The sequence below is a fragment of the Triticum aestivum genome, chromosome 6B (assembly GCF_018294505.1).
Source record: "Triticum aestivum cultivar Chinese Spring chromosome 6B, IWGSC CS RefSeq v2.1, whole genome shotgun sequence".
Classification (NCBI taxonomy): Eukaryota; Viridiplantae; Streptophyta; class Magnoliopsida; order Poales; family Poaceae; genus Triticum; species Triticum aestivum.
The window spans coordinates 539,316,558-539,336,729 of record NC_057810.1 but is presented as its reverse complement, the minus strand read 5'-3'; positions in this window follow the sequence as shown (position 1 = coordinate 539,336,729).

The following is a 20,172-nucleotide window of genomic DNA, read 5'->3' as shown; positions in this document are numbered from 1 at the left end:
CCACTTACCTGGCCCAGCTCCATCTGGCCAGCCCAGCCCACCTCCTTCCCCCTTGTCCTCTTCCTCCTCTGCCAGGAGGACGAACAGAGGCGAGGCGTGGCGCGCGCCCCAGAGGCCTCGGCCACCTCCTGCTTCCCCCTGGCCACCTCCTGCTTCCTCTCGTCGCCCTGGACCCCGTCCGCGACGCCACGCACCCTCCCAGGCCTCGCACTCTCCCCGTGCCTTCTCCCCCCTTTCTCTGGCTCCCTCTCTCCTCCACCGAGCGGAGCCCCGTCGCCACCGACGCCGTTCGCCGCGGCCACCACCACCCCCTCTCCTCCCCGACGTGCTCCTGAGCTCCGCAGTGCCTCCCTCGACCTCCCCGTCGGCTCACGCGACCGGAGAAGCCCCGAAGCGCCGTCCCGGCGCTTTTCCCCTCCTCGGCCACCGAGGACCGCCGCTGTCGATTCGCCGCCTCCGACGCCTCCCCGAGCTCCCCGAGACCGCCGACGAACTCCCCGTGAGCTCCTCTTCTCTTCCCCTCACTCCCCGCACCTGATTTCGTCCCCTAGCTCCTTCTTCCACCACGGCGAAGCTTGCCACCGCCGTGCCTCGTCGCCGTCGTGGCCAGAGCCACTGGAGCTCCCACCTCAGTGCACCATCGTGCTCAGAACGTCTCCACAAGCCCGTAGCACGCCCCAGCTCGCCTTCCTGTGCCCCTAGCTCTCGCTCGCGTCTCGCCCGAACTCCGGCCGCCGCCGCGAGCTCGCTTCCGACGAGCTCGGTCCACCCCAGCTGCTCCCGCTTGCCCCGTTAGATGCGCCACTCCTCCAGCTCCCCGTAGAGCCAAACCCCGTCGCAAACCACCGTCTGTAGCACCGTCCCGAGCAACTCCGGCGAGGTCCCGCCGTCGCCGTGGTCGCCGGCGTCACTTGGTGACGTGGCACGTCATTAGCCACTAATGACCCAGCCAAACCAACCCCAGTGCCACTGCCATGTGGGCCCTGAGCCTAATTAGGTTAGTTTAATTTTTCTGTTTAGATTAGTGCTAATCTGTGGACCCCATGTGTCAGATTTTGACTTAGTCAAGTCAACATTGACCGGACCCACCTGTCAAACACCCAAACCAGCCCTGTGTCACTGACGTGTGGCCCCCACACGTCAGGTTTGACTCCGGGCGACCCAGTTGACCTGCTGACGTCATGATGATGTCAGGCTGACGCAGTAATGTTTTCTGGATTTATTATTATTCAGAAAATTCCAGAAAATAGCTAAAACTTCTATAAATCATAGAAATTCAACCGTAACTCCAAATTAAATAATTTATATATGAAAAATTATCAGAAAAATTCAAGGAATCCATCTGTATCATTTTCATGCATGTTAGAACAACTTATCACTACTGTTTAGGACAAATGAAGTGAATGACATTTAAATAACCACATATGGAGTTTGAATTTGAATCTTGGATTCAAACCAACTTCATTTAATCTGGTTTTAGGTGCATTAGCCCAAAACACATTCATATTGCCATGTCATAGCATGCATCATATTGTGCATTGCATTGATCGTGTCTTTTCTGTTTTTGCCGGTAATTGTCCCCTCTCGATAGACGTGATATCGATGATGTGATCGTTGACACTGATGAAGACTCAATGTTATCTTCAGAAGTGCCAGGCAAGCAAACCCCCCTTGTTCATTCCGATAAAATCCCACTCTCTCGCTCCTGCTCTCTTTACTGCATTAGGACAACAACGACATATTGTTTCTTGCTGCGGTAGCTGAACCCCTTTATCCTTTGCATGACCTGTCATTGCCACAGTAAATAGATGAAACCCACTAGCATGAGTAGGAGTTGTTTGAGCCCTGTTGTGCCTACTCATTCATGCTTGTTTGTCATGCCTGCTACTGCTTAGAGTTGAGTCAGGTGTGATTCATCGGGGATGAATCAAAGGCGTGTGAACATGTCCTACTATGGGTGAACTAAGTGTGTGAACACGATTTGGTAAAGGTAGCGGTGAGAGGCCATGTAGGAGTACATGGTGGGTTGTCTCATTGCAGCCGTCCTCAGGAACTGAGTTCTGTGTTTGTGATCCATGACCAGTTACTACCACACATTGGGTTCCGGTAACTCGACCCCTCTCGACTTATTAATCAACATGATCTCTGTCCAGGAGTTGCAACTAGTTTCTGGTGTTTGTAGGTAGTGTTAGTAGTCTACCAAGTGGCACCCGGTACAGGTGGGCTTGGGACAGACTAGGCACAGTGGCACGGTGTACCAAGTGGCACCCGGTTGGTGGGCTTGGGAACCCTGCACACATCGTTTGGGGCCGTAAGCGACACCCCGGCCGGATCTCCTTGCGGATGGAACCTGAATAGGCGATAAACCTGGACTAGAGACTTGTTCGGTTAGTCAGGTCGTGGCCGACTCCCTCGCCCGTCTTCCGCTTGAAGGTTGCCGAGGTACATGACGTGTACAGGGCGGTAAGTGGCGAAAGCGTGTGTGAAGAAGTACACCCCTGCAGGGTTAACATCATCTATTCGAATAGCCGGATTCCTCGGATATGGAAACTTGGACCCCTTGTGCAGTTCATAGACAAGTGAAAGTGGATACTCTAAAATACGCAAGATAAGCGTGAGTGCTATGGATGGCGTTCTCGTAGGGAGACGGGAGCGGATCCATAGTGGTGTATTGATATGGTGAATATGTGGACTCGCGTGCGCCACCTCAAGAGAGTTACATTGCAGTCGTAGTTTAGGATAGCCACCGAGTCAAAGCTGGCTTGCTGCAGTTAAACCCCACCATCCCCTTTGTTGATAATGATGCATATGTAGTTAGTTCTGATGTAAGTCTTGCTGGGTACATTTGTACTCACGTTTGCCTATTTTATGTTTTTGCAGAGAGACTTCGGTCTCACTAGTAGTTCCGCGTGGACTTCGACGTTTAGCTTGTTACCTCAGCTACGATCTTGTGCCCTCGGCAGGATCTGGTAGATAGTCAGGCTTCTCAGCCTTTTTCATTTATAGATGTCTGTACCCAGACATGATAGCTTCCGCTTGTGCTTTGACTTGTATGCTCTGAGTGTTGGGTCATGAGACCCATGTTTGTAATATCTTGCTCCTCGGAGCCTATTGAATAAATACTTGAGTCGTAGAGTCATTTTGTGATGCCATGTTGTATTGCACATATCGAGCATATTGTGTGTATGTTATTGAAATGCTTGGTATGTGTGGGATCTGACTATCTAGTTGTTTATCTTTAGTAGCCTCTCTTACCGGGAAATGTCTCCTAGTGTTTCCATTGAGCCTTGGTAGCTTGCTACTGCTCCGGAACACTTAGGCTGGCCGGCATGTGTCCTTCTTCGTTCCTGTGTATGTCCCTTCGGGGAAATGTCACGCGATGAATACCGGAGTCCTGTTAGCCCACTACAGCCCGGTTCACCGGAGTCCTGCTAGCCCAGTGCTACAGCCTGGATTCACTCGCTGATGACCGACACGTTCGATGCTGGGTCATGGATGCATGTCCCTGTAAGTTTGTGCCACTTTGGGTTTACAACTAGCCATGTCAGCCCGGGCTCTTTATCATATAGATGCTAGCGACACTGTCATATACGTGTGCCAAAAGGCGCAAACGGTCCCGGGTAAAGGTAAGGCGACACCCGTGGGAATACCGTGCGTGAGGCCGCAAAGTGATATGAGGTGTTACATGCTAGATCGATGTGGCATTGAGTCGGGGTCCTGACACTCCTCCAATGGTCCAATTAGTTTTTATTCTACTGCTTTATTTATTGTAAATTTTTGCTGCTAAGGTGACCCTGTTCTTGAGCTTGCATGTCAAATTTATATGGCCCAAAGTAGTTTTAAGGCATGATATAGCCTTTAGGCACTTGTAGGAGTAGTTGCTATTAATCTTGTTGAGTTTGGTTCACTTTTATTTTGAGTCACTAAAAATTTCAGAAATTTTCAGAGGAAGAAAATGTTGAAGAGATTGTTGAGAGGCTCCTCGAGCCGAAGCTCGAAGGAAAAGAAGAATGAAGAGAATAAAAAGCCCAAGTACAATCTTCCTCTCACCACGGAGGTTCGGCCGTGTGAATGGCCTTGTGATGCATTCTTGAGGGCTGCTGGAATTTATGACAACTTCTATTATTTGGCTGAGAATGCAGGCATCACCGACTTCATCCATGACCACTGTGAACAGTATCTCCTACTCACTAATATTGTCGTGCAAAATTTTCATTTCCATGCTAGGAGATCACCACCTTCGGTGGACTTTTATTTATATGATGAGTTTAAGGAGATGTCACTCTATGATTGTGTGTGATTTGCAAGTTGCCCTTGGAGGGCAGCTCGAGGAACCACATCCTAGTGATATGGATGAATTTATTGATAAAATTGCTGTAGGGGAAACGAGAAAAGTGTCAGATGCAAGGATTACTACTGTACATTTTCCCGTTCTATGTTACTATGCAATATTTGCTAGTAGATGTTTAATTGGTCACGGGAACAGTGGGGGCCTCAGTGCTCCTGACCTTGCTATTTTGCGCCATGATTTACTTTGTGATAGAACCTTCAGTTTAGGCGCTATGGTTGCTAAACGGTTGAGTGTAAACTGTTCAAAGGGCTCCATTTTTGGAGGTATCTTTGCTTCACGCCTTGCTAAACACTTTGAGATGCCTATTAGACATTGTGAGAAAGAGGAAAAGGTGTTTCCCACTATTTTCTTATACTATAAGAGTATGGTAGCACATGATTTTATTGTTAAAGATAAGGAGAAGATACTTCTTTATAACTTGGTATTTAGTAAAACTACTTGTCAGACTATTACCTTGTTTGCGCCATCTTTGTTCAACATACATTCATGCACATACCTTGTCAAGCCCGATGACATTTATGCATACTGGGAGCGGACACGGTCCCCAGAGCCTGAGCCTGAGCCATCTCCTAATCCATATGAGGATTCTATTTATCAGTGGGATCTGCAGGAGCTCGCTAACTAGTGGCACCCCGAGGACCCTCATCAGTACACCGGAGAGGACCACTTTGATCCATGAGCATAGACCAACTTAGGCCAAAAGCCTAACCTTGGGGGAGTACGTATTTCTCATCGACATTACATTCATGTTCACACACTCATTCTAGTTGTCGGTGTTCATACTTTTTCATTGTACTATCCATGCTAGTTTATTTTCTTTTATTGCTTTCTTCTTATGTGTTTGAAAAACTTTGAGAAAAACCAAAAAAATTAGTTGTAGCTTTTAGCTAGTTTACTTTCCATGCTTGTAGTAGTAGTAGTTAAAAGAAAACCCAAAAAGATTTCTCGCTCTTCTTTTGCTTGTTGGGAGCTTTCCCGTGTAAATAGTTTTTCTGTTCCCTTGAAATTCTTTTCTTTGGGGGTCGAGAGGAGAAGACCACGATGAAAATGATGAGTGGCTCTCATATGCATTATCGTTGATCTAACTAAGAGCCCATATTACCTTGTCTTCTCCTTTGAATTAAATGTTTGCAGATTCCAGCTTAGTCCAATGCACGTGCACTATTATTATTATCCACACCGTTCGGTCGTGCAGGCAAAAGGCAATAATGATGATATATGATGAGATTTTGCGATGAGAAAAGCTGGTATGAACTCGACCTATCTTGTTTTTGTAAATATGATTAGTTCATCGTTCCTGATTCAGCCCATTATGAATGAAACATGTTTGCAATGACAATTAGAGATTATAGTTACTCATGACATGCTTAATTAGCTAGGAGTTTCTAATGGTTTGCCTTGCGTGCCAACATGCTATTAAAATGGTTGTGATGTGGTATGATAGGGTGGTATCCTCCTTTGAAAGATTCGAGTGGCTTGACTTGGCACATGTTCACGCATGTAGTTGAAACCAAATCAACATAGCCTCCACGATATTTATGTTCATGGTGATTTATATCCTACTCATGCTTGCACTCATTGTTGGTTAATCATAATGCATGTTCATGACTGTTGTCGCTCTCTAGTTGGTCGCTTCCCAATCTCTTTCTAGCCTTCACTTGTACTAAGCGGGAATACTGCTTGTGCATCCACTTCCTTAAACCCCAAAGTTATTCCATATGAGTCCACCATACCTTCCTATATGCGGTATTTACCTATCGTTCCAAGTAAATTTGCATGTGCCAAACCCTAACCTTCAAATGAAATTCTGTTTTGTATGTTCAAATAGCTCATGTGTCAACTAGGTTGTCTATATCTTCCATGCTAGGTGGGTTATTCTCATGATGAGTGGACTCCGCTCATCATTCACGAGAAAATGGCTGGTAACCAGGATGCCCAGTCCCATGCTCAAATCAAATCAAAATAATTGCAAACAAAACTCCCCCAGGATTGTTATTAGTTGGACGGTACCGATTGTTTCAGACCAGCCGTGGAATGTGCTCCTTGGTGGTGGGGAGTATAAACTTTACCATTTTGTTTGGGAACCGCCTATAATGTATGTAGCATGGAAGATATCGAGATCTCTTGGTTGTTATGTTGACACTGAAAGTATGCCACTCAAAATATTATTTATCTCTGTTTCAAAACTCGAGCTCTAGCACCTCTGCAAATCCCTCCTTCCCTCTACCAAGGGCCTATCTATTTACTTTTATGTTGAGTCATCATCCTCTTATAAAAAAGCACCAGTTGGAGAGCTCCGCTGTCATTTGTATGCATTGTTATTAATTTACATTGAGTATGACTGTGACTGGATCTCTTTTACCATGACTTACAATGTCTAGTCAGTCCTTGGTCTTCAGGGGTGCACTGCAATTATGTTTTGCAGTCTCAAAAAGGGCTAGCGAGATACCATCTTGTTTGTCATATCATACTATGATTATTTTCAGAAAGTGTTGTCAGCCGAGATTTATTATTATTGCTCGCTAGTTGATTATGTCATTGATATGAATAAATGTGAGACCCAAATGTTATTGTGAATATGGTTAGTTCATAATATTTGCTGAAAACTTGAATGCTGGCTTTACATATTTGCAACAACAAGATCAAACAGAGTTTGTAAAAGTTTTTCTTTATCATTTTCAGTTTGTCAATTGAATTGCTTGAGGACAAGCAAAGGTTTAAGCTTGGGGGAGTTGATACGTCTCCAACGTATCTACTTTTACTAACACTTTTGCCCTTGTTTTGGACTTTAACTTGCATAATTTGAATGGAACTAACCCGGACTAACGTTGTTTTCAGTAGAATTGCCATGGTGTTATTTTTGTGCAGAAATAAAAGTTCTCGGAATGACCTAAAACTTCACAAAGTCATGTTTTGGAATTAATAAAAAATATTGGCGAAAGAATCAACAGAAGGGGGCCCACGCCCTGTCCACGAGGGTGGAGCCCCCCCAGGGCGTGCCCCCTGCCTCGTGGCCCCCCTGGACCTCCACCGACCTCAACTCCAACTCCATGTATTCACGTTCGGGGAGAAAAAAATCAGAGAGAAGGATTCATCGCGTTTTACAATACGGAGCTGCCGCCAAGCCATGTTCTTCCTCGGGAGGGCTGATCTGGAGTCCGTTCGGTGCTTCGGGGAGGGGAATCCGTCGCCATCGTCATCATCAACCATCCTCCATCACCAATTTCATGATGCTCACCGCCGTGCGTGAGTAATCCCATCTTAGGCTTGCTGGACAGTGATGGGTTGGATGAGATTTATCATGTAATCGAGTTAGTTTTGTTAGGGTTTGATCCCTAGTATCATTATGTTCTAAGATTTATGTTGCTATGACTTTGCCATGCTTAATGCTTGTCACTAGGGCCCGAGTGCCATGATTTCAGATCTGAACCTATTGTGTTTTCATGAATATATGTGAGTTCTATATCCTATCTTATAAGTTATAGTCACCTACTGTGTGTTATGACCCGGCAAACCCCAGAGTGACAATAGTTGGGACACTTCCTGGTGATGATCGTAGTTTGAGGAGTCCATGTATTCACTAAGTGCTAATGCTTTGGTCCGGTACTCTATTAAAAGGAGGCCTTAATATCCAGTTTCCATTAGGCCTCGCTACCACGGGAGGGTAGGACAAAAGATGTCATGCAAGTTCTTTTCCATAAGCACATATGACTATATTCGGAGTACATGCTTACATTACATTGATGAGCTGGAGCTAGTTCTGTGTCACCCTATGTTATAACTGTTGCATGATGAATTACATCCGACATAATTATCCATCATTGATCCATTGCCTATGAGCTTTTCACATATTGATCTTTGCTAAGTTACTTCTCCATTGCCACTGTTACGATTGTTACAAAACTGCTACTGTTACTTTTGCCACCGTTACTGAGGGAGTCCTGGATTAGGGGGTGTCCGGATAGCCAAACTTTCACCGTTGGCCGGACTCCTGGACTGTGAAGATACAAGATTGAAGACTTCGTCCCGTGTCCGAATGGGACTTTCCTTGGCGTGGAAGGCAAGCTTGGCGATACGGATATGTAGATCTCCTACCGTTGTAACCGACTCTGTGTAACCCTAACCCTCTCCGGTGTCTATATAAACCGGAGGGTTTTAGTCCGTAGGACGAATAGTATTCATACCATAGGCTAGCTTCTAGGGTTTAGCCTCTTTGATCTCGTGGTAGATCTACTATTGTACTACCCATATCATCAATATTAATCAAGCAAGAGTAGGGTTTTACCTCCATCGAGAGGGCCCGAACCTGGGTAAAAACATCGTGTCCCTTGTCTCCTGTTACCATCCGCCTAGACGCACAGTTCGGGACCCCCTACCCGAGATCCGCCGGTTTTGACACCGACATTGGTGCTTTCATTGAGAGTTCCTCTGTGTCGTCACCTTTAGGCCCGATGGCTCCTTCGATCATCAACAACGACGCGGTCCAGGGTGAGACTTTTCTCCCCGGACAGATCTTCGTATTCGGAGGATTTGCACTGCGGGCCAATTCACTTGGCCATCTGGAGCAGATCAAAAGCTATGCCCCTGGCCATCAGGTCAGATTTGGGAGTTTGAACTACACGGCTGACATCTGCGGAGACTTGATCTTCGACGGATTCGAGCCACAGCCAAGCGCGCCGCACTGTCTCGATGGGTATGATCTAGGTCTGCCACTAAACAGTGCCCTGGAGGCCGCACCAGCGTCCGCTCCGACCCTTAGCTCGGAGCCGACTTCACCGATCGAGGACGAGTGGCTGGACACCGCCTCGGGGGGTACGATCTGTATGGCGATTGAGCCGAGCACCATCCATGTCCTTTGCAAAGCCCGTGACTCCGAGGTGCCAGACTCCTCTCCGAACTCCGAACCTCCCGTGCCCCTGCCAATCAAATCCGATTGGGCGCCGGTTATGGAGTTCACTGCTACGGACATCTTTCAGCACTCGCCCTTTGGCGACATCCGGAATTCACTAAAGTCTCTCTCTTTATCAGGAGAGCCCTGGCCGGACTATGGTCAGGAAGGTTGGGGTATGGACGACGAAGAAATTCAATGCCCACCCACCACCCACTTTGTAGCCACTGTCGATGATTTAACCGACATACTCGACTTTGACTCCGAAGACATCGACGGTATGGACGATGATGTAGGAGATAACCGCAAACCAGCACCTACAGGGTGCTGGACAGCCACCCCATCTCACGATGTATACATGGTGGATACACCTAAAGGAAGTGACGACGAGGAACAACGGGACGCTACGAAGGATAAATCCCTTGAAAAGCAGTCAAGACGGCGACGAAAGCGCCGCACAAAGTCCTGCCTCGACAAAGACGGTGGCCATATAGACCCAGCCACAGAGCAGGTCGAACCGGTGGACGATGAACATGCCCTTGAACAACCGTCCGAACAGGACAACTTGGATAAACAATCCGTCCCCGGCGAAGATAACAGTCTAGACGATCTCACACCGGACAAGTTGTTGGAGCAGAAGAACCTCCACAAAAGGCTCGTCGCCACTGCGTGTAGCCTGAAAAAGCAGAAGCGGAAGCTCAAAACAGAGGAAGATGCACTCAGAATCAGATGGAGTAAAGTACTCAACACCGAAGACAAATACGGCGACAGTCGCCAAACAAATAGCTACCCGAAGCGCAAACTACTGCCCGAATTCGATGAGGAGGCCTTAGAGCCCCCACAATAAAAGAACAAAGAGGCCGCCCGGTCGGATAGACGACCACATGACAAGCATAGAACGGCAAGCGGCGCCGCACACAAGCCGGCACGCGACCCGCATAAGGATTCGCATCAAAAGGATGGCCTAGTTAGGTCCATCTACGGGCCAAGAAAGCAAGCTCTTCTAAGCAATGCAACATGCCAAATATCTGGACATCATGGCACACCCAAATATAGGGGTGCCGCACACCCCCTATGTTTCACCGATGAGGTGCTGGATCACAAATTCCCAGCGGGATTTAAACCCGTAAACATAGAGGCATATGATGGAACAACAGACCCGGGAGTCTGGATTGAGGATTACATCCGCCACATACACATGGATAGAGCAGATGATCTCCACGCCATAAAATACTTACCCCTCAAGCTCAAAGGGCCAGCACGGCACTGGCTTAAAAGCCTCCTTGAAAATACCATTGGAAGTTGGGAAGAGCTCGAGGATGCTTTTCGGGCAAATTTTCAAGGGACTTATGTCCGCCCTCCGGATGCAGACGATTTAAGTCACATAATTCAACAACCCAGAGAATCAGCTCGCAAATTCTAGAACAGGTTCCTCACCAAAAAGAACCAAATAGTCGACTGTTCGGATGCCAAAGCCTTAGCAGCTTTCAAACACAACGTCTGAGACGAATGGCTCGCCAGGCACCTTGGCCAGGAAAAGCCAAGAACAATGGCCGCACTAACAAGCCTCATGACCCGCTTTTGCGCAGGAGAGGATAGTTGGCTGGCAGGATGTAGTACCAGCGACCCAAGTACATCCGAAGTCAGAGATGGAAACGGGAAACCACGACGAAGCAAGGACCAGCGCCGGACAAGGGGAAACAGCCCGAAGAGCATGGCAGTCAATGCCGGATTCAAAAGCTCTCGGCAGAATCATAAAAAACTACCCCTCAAGGATAACAGACATGAGCTATCCAACTTAAACAAAATCTTGGACAATATATGCCAAATCCACAGTACCCCCGGGAAGCCTGCAAACCATACCCACAGAGATTGTTGGGTCTTCAAGTAGTCCAGCAAACTCAATGCCGAACACAAGGGGATCGACACACCAAGTGAGGACGATGACGAACCCCACAAGCAGAGCACCGGAAAACAAAAGAATTTCCCATAAGAAGTCAAAACAGTAAACTCACTTCAAGTGACAAAAGGGAAAATCAGAGCGGCGCCCATAGAAATACGCGCCGCACAGCCTATCCTAGCGGAGTCCCGACATTGGTTGTCAAAACCAATCACCTTTGATCATCAGGATTACTTCAGAAGTATCCGGAATGCAGGATGGACTGCCCTGATATTAGATCCTATGATCGACGGACTCCAATTCACAGAAGTCCTAATGGACGGCGGTAGTGATCTAAACCTGCTATATCAGGACACAATCCGCAAAATAGGGATAGACCCAACAAAAATTCGCCACAGCAACACCTCTTTCAAGGGGGTAATGCCAGGCCTATATGCCCATTGTACGGGCTTCCTACTGCTAGAAGTTGTGTTAGGCTCATCCGACAACTTCCGCCGCGAAAAGTTAACCTTCCATATCGCCCCATTCAAAAGTAGCTATCAAGCACTGTCGGGACATGAAGCTTTCGCCCGCTTTAACGCAATACCGCATTATGCATCTCTTACACTTAAAATGCCTGGTCCACGTGGCATCATCTCATTAAAGGGAAATATCAAGTGTTACTCGAGCACGGAAGAACGTGAGACTGCCTGGACAGTCACACACTAATCCGGCTCCGCTAAACCAAGCACCTGAATAGGTCATTCGGACCCCGGACACGGCTAGACGAGTCTGGCGTAAACATATGAAGGCCTACTAGCCGCACACCCCCATACAAGGGGCTGCATGCATGTACAACAAGAGACAATAAAGCTCAATTTTATTCGCTTTTTGAATCGTACTCCATTTATTTAATATAAAGTACATCTTTCGCATGATCTTTCTTCAACTAAGTTCTTCTCTTTTACAGATGAACACCGTGCTACACCCGTCCAGGATACGACACAACGGAGACACAGGTGCAGACGTGCAGTAGGGACCCATTGCAAGGATTCTTTTCAGATTAAGACCCTGCGTAAACCTTTTTTACTGTCTCTTGTTGATACACATCCCCCGGTTTCTTGCTATAACCGAGGAGGAGGCTGGCGTTTTGGCATCGGCCGCGTCAGAATTTTTTGCGCGTACCTGGACACCATGGGCTTAGGGCATTGTTCTGCCCGTTTTCATAAAGACCGAATACCTTAGGGAGTGTTTGGCGTCTCGAGTTAGGCCTTATATGCATCAGCTCTGAATCATGTCTTTGGTCAAATGTTGGGTTTGCCCGGCTCCTGTGTTTTGCTGCCTTACGTTCCGTTCTATCGGCTAACGCGGCACCAGGAGAACTACTGCGATTGTGCCCCAGTTCGGCCTGGTGAGCACCTCAGTAGAGAAAGCCAAAAACTGACTGTCATGATATAGCGTGAGACTGGTCAACCACTCGATGACCCACCGGAATGTTTAGAATTCCTCCGCCTTAACGAAGGACCGTTTCCTGGTCAGGCACATACACGCCCCGAATTCGGGAGAGTGCGGTGCCCCTAGGGGCTATATAGTAGCCCCACCATCGAACTCCTATGGCTAAGTGAAAGTGATAAAGCATTATAGTCCGGTTGCCTAGTTTGCTACACTATCACCTCCTTTACAGGACCAAGACGTTGGATTAAGTGTGAAAATGCACCTTTTTCCGAACACCCCCCACTATGTGCGTGGGGGCTGAAGCCGAAGACTGCCATCTTTCAGGTTATATACACATATACATTAACGGCCGCACAGGAGGTAGTTTAATACTTGAACGCACAAGTAAAAAAAGCCCTTATATTATATTGAAACATTGTTTCACAAATCATACATGTCATTAGAACATAATATCCTTCGAGCACTGCGTCTCTATTAAACAAGCGCCCTGCAGGACTTCCTCAAAATAGTGCTCGGCAGGTACTCGGCTTCTGTCCGAATCCTGGGATGCAACGTCGGTGGCCTTCATCTCCGCCCAGTATGTCTTGACACGGGCAAGAGCCATCCGCGCACCCTCTATGCATGATGACCGCTTCATTGCACCAATATGCGGCACCGCACCAAGGAACTACTGCACCAAGCCAAACTAACTCTTCGGCTCGGGCCTGTTCGGCCACAAATGAGTCACGACATCCTTCATGGCAAGTCCAGACAACCTATTCAGCTCAGCCCATTCGGCCAAATGATCGGTCAATGGAAGCGGACGCTCTGGACTATGGAACTGCGACCAAAAAAGCTCTTCCATTCCGTGATCCTTTTGGCCTCGGAAGTGTTCGGCCACATCTGTGACACTCACCGCCAAGTCCAGATAAGCATCCTCCGCACCCCATAGTTGGCCCAACTGAGCATACTTGGGATCCATGAATTTCCTCCGCAGCAGAAAAGGCTTTCCAGCCGCAATATCTTCGGCCTGACGTAGCTCCTCTTTCATAGCTCTCATCGCAGAGCAAGCATCCTTGGCCTCAGTAGCAGCCTTTTTCAGGTCCTCTTGTTCCGCTCGACCTTCTTTTTCAAGAAGTTCGCAATGGTCGGTAGCATTCTTCAACTTTACGGCCATCTCGACCATTTCTTTCTTGCTTCGGCAGTGAGCAGCCTGTTCGGCTCTCAGCTCTTCCGCCGCTGTTAAGGCAGCCGCATCACTTTTTGGGCTTGCTCCTTGGCTCGGGCGAGTTCCGCCCGAATGTTCTCCATGGCAGCGGCACCATCTGCGTCAAGCATACATGTTGTAAGGCACATATATTAAGCTACCTTACCAGGTGTCCGCGGAGAAGCTGCATACATTGTGACTCGTCAAGCCGCTTATTGACAAGCGCGATGTCAGAATCCGCCATGTCAAGTTGCCGCTTTAGTTCGGCAAATTCATCAGTCCGGCTTGCCACCGGACGCTTCGCCACCTACATAGGAAGAGCGCATATTATACCTGGGATTATGATCCTCGGCGCACTGTCATTTTTGACAACGCATCGAGTCTTAGGGGCTACTATCCATACAGGGCGCATTCTATACGCAAAACTGTCAGAAGGTACATCATTTTGCGTATCTCAAAACCCGTCAGTAAACTTATGACGACGTCATGCAATCCACTTTCAGCGGATGAAATCCTTTCAATCACCGTACCCATTAGCGCACGGTGATCTTCCGAGATAGATGCTCGCCTGAGCAGATCTTTCAGATCCTCCGACCGTACACCAATCGGGGCCGGACTAGGGATGGCAATGGGTACCCATTACCCACGTACCCTGCGGGTAAAAACCCTATTAGGGTAAGGGTATGGGACAAAAAAATATCCATGGGTATATGAATAAGGAAATGTTAAACCCATCGGGTAGAGTGGGTATGGGTATGGGATCATGTAACCCATACCCACATACCCATGTACCCATATAAAATCTATATGAACTCAAAATTATCTCTACACTTTGTCATGAATTTGTGAACTCAAAATATACGACTGTGTGATGATGTTTTGATGTGTTGTTATTTACGAGAAAGTGATGTTTTTTATTAAATATGATGTCGTTTATGATGTGTTGTTGTTCAAAAGTTGTGTTGTTGTTGTTGTTGTTGTTGTTGTTGTTGTTGTTGTTGTTGTTGTTGTTGTTGTTGTTATAATCTATTGTTGTTTATAGATTAAAATTGTATGTTGTTTTTATGACTATGAGTAGTTCAAACTGATGCTTTGCAAACATGGGTAGTTTTACCCATGGGTACCCATGTACCCTGTCGGGTAACGGGCATGGGAAAAAATTATACCCATTGATGGGTATGGGTAAGGGTGATGGGTAAGCTCAGCGGGGATGGGTAAGGGTATGGGGCGGCTCCATCCGTACCCAAACCCTGCGGGTGCCATCCCTAGGCCGGACTCGTCCGATGGCCTTTTTCGAAGGCCGGACGCGGAGGGCTTTGAGGGGACATATGACTTCCTTCGGGCCCTGCCGGATTCGGAGAAACCCTCCGCGACGACACCTTAGGGTCGTCCGCCTCGCATGACGGTACGGCACGCAGATGTTGGAAATATGCCCTAGAGGCAATAATAAAAGGATATTATTATATTTCCTTGTTCATGATAATTGTCTTTTATTCATGCTATAATTGTATTATCCGGAAATCGTGATACACGAGTGAATACATAGACCACAATATGTCCCTAGTGAGCCTCTAGTTGACTAGCTCGTTGATCAACAGATAGTCACGGTTTCCTGACTATGGACATTAGATGTCATTGATAACGGGATCACATCATTAGGAGAATGATGTGATGGACAAGACCCAATCCTAAGCATAGCACAAGATCGTGTAGTTCGTATTACTAGAGCTTTTCCAATGTCAAGTATCTTTTCCTTAGATCATGAGATCGTGTACCTCCCGGATACCGTAGGAGTGCTTTGGGTGTACCAAACGTCACAACGTAAATGGGTGACTATAAAGGTGCACTACAGGTATCTCCGAAAGTGTCTGTTGGGTTGACACGGATCGAGATTGGGATTTGTCACTCCGTATGACGGAGAGGTGTCTCTGGGCCCACTCGGTAATGCATCATCATAATGAGCTCAAAGTGACCAAGTGTCTGGTCACGGGATCATGCATTACGGTACGAGTAAAGTGACTTGCCGGTAACGAGATTGAACAAGGTATTGGGATACCGATGATCGAATCTTGGGCAAGTAACGTACCGATTGACAAAGGGAATTTTATACGGGGTTGCTTAAATCCACGACATTGTGGTTCATCCGATGAGATCATCAAGGAGTATGTGGGAGCCAACATGGGTATCCAGATCCCACTGTTGGTTATTGACCGGAGAGCCGTCTCGGTCATGTCTACATGTCTCCCGAACCCCTAGGGTCTACACACTTAAGGTTCGGTGACGCTAGGGTTGTATGAATATGAGTATGCAGCAAACCGAAAGTTGTTCGGAGTCCAGGACAAGATCCCAGACATCACGAGGAGTTCCGGAATAGTCCGGAGGTAAAGAATTATATATAGGAAGTGCAGTTTCTGCCATCGGGAGAGTTTTGGGGGTCACCGATATTGTACCGGGACCACCGGAAGGGTCCCGGGGATCCACCGGGTGGGGCCACCTATCCTGGAGGGCCCCGTGGGCTGAAGTGGGGAGGGGACCATCCCCTGGTGGGCTGGTGCGCCCCCCTTGGGCCCCCTGCGCCTAGGGTTGGAAACCCTAGGGTGGGGGCGCCTCCACTTGCCTTGGGGGGCACTCCACCCCCCTGGCCGCCGCCCCCCTTGGGAGATCCCATCTCCAGGGCCGGCGCCCCCCCAGGGGGCCTATATAAAGGGGGGAAGGGAGGGCAGCCGCACCCCTGAAGTCTTGGCGCCTCCCTCTCCCCTGCTACACCTCTCCCTCTCGCAGAAGCTCGGCAAAGCTCTGCCGGAACCCTGCTGCATCCACCACCACGCCGTCGTGCTACTGGATCTTCATCAACCTCTCATCCCCCCTTGCTGGATCAAGAAGGAGGAGACATCATGCTGACTGTATGTGTGTTGAACGCGGAGGTGCCATCCGTTCGGCGCTAGGATCTCCGGTGATTTGGATCACGACGAGTACGACTCCCTCAACCCCGTTCTCTTGAACGCTTCTGCTCGTGATCTACAAGGGTATGTAGATGCACTCCCTTCTCTCATTGCTAGATGAACTCATAGATTGATCTTGGTGAAGGTAGGAAATTTTTTATTTTATGCAATGTTCCCCAACAGTGGCATCATGAGCTAGGTCTATGCGTAGTTCTCTATTGCACGAGTAGAACACAAATCTGTTATGGGCGTAGATGTTGTCAACTTTCTTGCCACTACTAGTCTTATTTTGCTTCAAGTGGTATTGTGGGATGAAGCGGCCCGGATCGACCTTACACGTACGCTTACGTGAGACAGGTTCCACCGACTGACATGCACTAGATGCATAAGGTGGCTAGCGGGTGTCTGTCTCTCCCACTTTAGTTGGAGCGGATTCGATGAAAAGGGTCCTTATGAAGGGTAAATAGAAGTTGACAAATCACGTTGTGGCTTTATTGTAGGTAAGAAAATGTTCTTGCTAGAACCCTATTGCAGACACGTAAAAGATGCAACAACAATTAGAGGACGTCTAACTTGTTTTTGCAGCAATTGCTTTGTGATGTGATATGGCCAAAAGTTGTGATGAATGTTGAATGATATATTGTGATGTATGAGATCATGTTCTTGTAATAGGAATCACGACTTGCATGTCGATGAGTATGACAACCGGCAGGAGCCATAGGAGTTGTCTTAATTATTGTATGACCTGCGTGCCAATGATTTAACGCCATGTAATTACTTTACTTTATTGCTAAACCGTTAGCCATAGTAGTAGAAGTAATAGTTGGCAAGCAACTTCATGGAGACACAATGATGGAGATCATGATGATGGAGATCATGGTGTCATGCCGGTGACGAAGATGATCATGGAGCCCCGAAGATGGAGATCAAAGGAGCTATATGATATTGGCCATATCATGTCACTACTATATAATTGCATGTGATGTTTATTATGTTTATGCATCTTATTTACTTAGAACGACGGTAGTAAATAAGATGATCCCTTATAATAATTTCAAGAAAGTGTTCCCCCTAATTGTGCGTCGTTGCTAAAGTTCGTCGTTTCGATGCACCACGTGATGATCGGGTGTGATAGATTCCTACGTTCACATACAACGGGTCTAAGACAGTTTTACACATGCAAAACACTTAGGTTAACTTGACGAGCCTAGCATGTACAGACATGGCCTCGGAACACAGAGACCGAAAGGTCGAACATGAGTCATATGGAAGATACAATCAACATGGAGATGTTCACCAATGATGACTAGTCCGTCTCATGTGATGATCGGACACGGCCTAGTCGACTCGGATCATGTAACACTTAGATGACTAGAGGGATGTCAAATCTGAGTGTGAGTTCATTAAATAATTTGATTAGATGAACTTAATTATCATGAACTTAGTCTAAAATCTTTGCAAAATATGTCTTGTAGATCAAATGGCCAACGCTCATGTCAACATGAACTTCAACGTGTTCCTAGAGAAAACCAAGCTGAAAGATGATGGCAGCAACTATACGGACTGGGCCTGGAACCTGAGGATCATCCTCATAGCTGCCAAGAAAGCATATGTCCTAGAAGGACCGTTAGGTGAAGCACCCATCCCAGAGAACCAAGACGTTATGAACGCTTGGTAGTCACGTGCTGATGATTACTCCCTCGTTCAGTGCGGCATGCTTTATAGCTTAGAACCGGGGCTCCAAAAGCGTTTTGAGCAACACGGAGCATATGAGATGTTCGAGGAGCTGAAAATGGTTTTCCAAGCTCACGCCCGGGTCGAGAGATATGAAGTCTCCGACAAGTTCTATAGTTGTAAGATGGAGGAAAATAGTTCTGTCAGTGAGCACATACTCAAAATGTCTGGGTTGCACAACCGCCTGTCCCAGCTGGACATTAACCTCCCGGACGAGGCGGTCATTGACAGAATCCTTCAGTCTCTCTCACCGAGCTACAAGAGCTTTGTGATGAACTACAATATGCAGGGGATGGTGAAACTATTCCTGAAGTATTTTCAATGCTGAAGTCGGCAGAGGTAGAAATCAAGAAAGAACATGAAGTGTTGATGGTTAATAAAACCACCAAGTTCAAGAAGGGCAAGGGTAAGAAGAACTTCAAGAAGGACTGCAAGGATGTTGCCGCACCCTGTAAGCCAGTTGCCGGGAAGAAGTCAAAGAATGGACCAAAGCCTGAGACTGAGTGCTTTTATTACAAAGGGAAGGGTCACTGGAAGCGGAACTGCCCCAAATACTTAGCGGACAAGAAGGCCGGCAACACTAAAGGTATATTTGATATACATGTAATTGATGTGTACCTTACCAGTACTCGTAGTAACTCCTGGGTATTTGATACCGGTGCCGTTGCTCATATTTGTAACTCACAGCAGGAGCTGTGGAATAAGCGGAGACTGGCGAAGGACGAGGTGATGATGCGCGTCGGGAATGGTTCAAGGTCGATGTGATTGCCGTCGGCACACTACCTCTACATTTACCTACGGGATTAGTTTTAAACCTCAATAATTGTTATTTAGTGCCAAGTTTGAGCATGAACATTGTATTTGGATCTCGTTTAATGCGAGATGGCTACTCATTTAAATCCGAGAATAATGGTTGTTCTATTTATATGAGAGATATGTTTTATGGTCATGCCCCGATGGTCAATGGTTTGTTCTTAATGAATCTCGAACGTAATGTTACACATATAAATAATGTGAATACCAAAAGATGTAAAGTTGATAACGATAGTCCCACATACTTGTGGCACTGCCGCCTTGGTCACATTGGTGTCAAGCGCATGAAGAAGCTCCATGCTGATGGACTTTAGAGTCTCTCGATTATGAATCATTTGACACATGCTAACCATGCCTCATGGGCAAAATGACCAAGACTCCGTTCTCCGGAACAATAGAGCGAGCAACCAACTTATTGGAAATCATACATACCGATGTGTGCGGTCCAATGAGCGTTGAGGCTCGCGGAGGATATCGTTATGTTCTCACTCTCACTGATGACTTGAGTAGATATGGGTATGTCTACTTGATGAAACACAAGTCTGAGACCCTTGAAAAGTTGAAGGAGTTTCAGAATGAGGTAGAGAATCAACGTGACCGAAAGATAAAATTCTTACGATCAGATCGTGGAGCAGAATATTTAAGTCACGAATTTGGTGTGCACTTAAGGAAATGTGGAATCGTTTCACAACTCACGCTGCCTGGAACACCTCAGCGTAATGGTGTGTCCGAACGTCGTAATCGCACTCTATTGGATATGGTGCGATCTATGATGTCTCTTACCGATTTACCGCTATCATTTTGGGGATACACTCTAGAGACAACTACATTCACTTTAAATAGGGCTCCGTCTAAATCCGTTGAGACGACACCGTATGAATTATGGTTTGGGAAGAAACCTAAGCTGTCGTTTCTAAAAGTTTG